This window comes from Bufo bufo, chromosome 11, assembly GCF_905171765.1.
Source record: "Bufo bufo chromosome 11, aBufBuf1.1, whole genome shotgun sequence".
Taxonomy (NCBI): Eukaryota; Metazoa; Chordata; class Amphibia; order Anura; family Bufonidae; genus Bufo; species Bufo bufo.
Genome location: NC_053399.1, coordinates 36822520 through 36824339, shown reverse-complemented (window position 1 = coordinate 36824339; position 1820 = coordinate 36822520).

Here is a 1820-nt window from a genome sequence, read left to right as displayed (position 1 = left end):
CGTTACGGCACATATACATGTTACTGTTGTGTTGCTTTTTAAAAACGCACCAATAGTGCATAGCAAAAATCACAATAACACATGCAGTTTTACTGCAATTTACAGGTGAAACACGTTGGTTTAACATATTTCACCTGTAAAGAAAAAAAAAACGCTATCACAGTAAAAGAACTAAGAAAGGCAAGGTCAGCCAGTACTGATCTTAGTGGTGATCTGCCTCGGCCAGTGACTGACTGCAGATTTCACTGTGGCCACAGAACCTAGTAATAGTCTGACACCTCCAGTTCTGTAGTGATCATTTCTCAGCAGTCATCTTATTATCATCACAGGCAGGAGTACGACAGATAACACCTATATATAGCATGAGAGAAAACACACCGTGCACCAGGAAGAATAGTCAGAGCTCGTCGTCTCCCCCTTCCTGCACAATGACCTATGCACAGTTCACACAGCATGTTTACAAAACGCTACCATAGAAGTCAATTAACATCTCCAGATTGTTATGGTCCATTTGGCTGATGTAAAACACATCTCTCAAGATGCTGTTAGCTCAGGCAAGATGGTTGCCCCATATAGAATAAAAAAAATCTACTAACAGAAAGTAAAACAGTTTAGTAAAAAAATATATTTATTAGCAACTGGTTTTAGGGTACTTTCACACTAGCGTTAAAGTTTTCGGGTATTGAGTTCCATCATAGGGGCTTAATACCGGAAAAAACGCTTCAGTTTTGTCCTAATGCATTCTGAATGGAGAGCAATCCGTTCAGTATGCATCAGGATGTCTTCCATTCCGTCCCTTTTACGGTATTTGGCCGGAGAAAATACCGTAGCATGCTGGGTTTTTTTCTCCGTCCAAAATTCCGGAACACTTGCCGTTATTAATTTCCATTGAAATTTATTAATGCCGGTACCAAGTGTTCAGGAAATTGCCGCACTGACGGATTTGATTTTACGGTCTGCGCATGCGCATACCTTTAAGAACGTGAAAAAAAAAATACCGGATCCGTTTTTCCGGATAACACTGGAGAGACGGATCCGGTATTTCAATGCATTTGTCAGACGGATCCGCATCCGGATCCGGAAACAAATGATATCCGTTTGCATACGGATTTCCGGATCCGGCAGGCAGTTCCGGCAACGGAACTGCCTGCCGGATTCTTCTAACGCTAGTGTGAAAGTAGCCTAAATTATATGTATATAGGATTCCAAAATAGTTTAGCACTCCTTGTCCGTAACAATCTGTGCGCCTGCCTTCAACCCTTGACCAGGAGTGTATTAATAACAGAAGAAATCCACGGCACTCCTCATAGCTGTAGATGTAGATCACATGGCGCGGCGCCAAGACCTCAGCGTTGAACGCCAAGGTCTTGGCGCCGCTCCACTCGATTTACAGCTATGAGGAGTGCCGTGGATTTCTTCACATATATATATATATATAATACATTCCATTTAAACTCCATTCCCTTGCATTAGGCTACATTCGCACGACCGTATGTATAGGTCCGCATCCGTTCTGCACTTTTGCAGAACGGGTGCAGACCCATTCATTTCAATAGGGCCGCGAAAGATGCGGACAGCACACCGTGTGCTGTCCGCATCCGTAGTTCCGTTCTGCGGCCCCGCAAAAGTATAGAGCATGTCCTATTCTTCCATGTTTCACGGATTGTGAGGGATGAGAATCCATTTTGTATAAGTATTTCCTCCATCTTGTGCATATGTGGAAAATTAATGAGCCAAGTGGAAGGTTGTGGGGAGTTCCTGTGTATAGACCAAATGTTCTATCTACAAGGCCAAGGTAGCCGCTCCCTTATCAGAGTTTG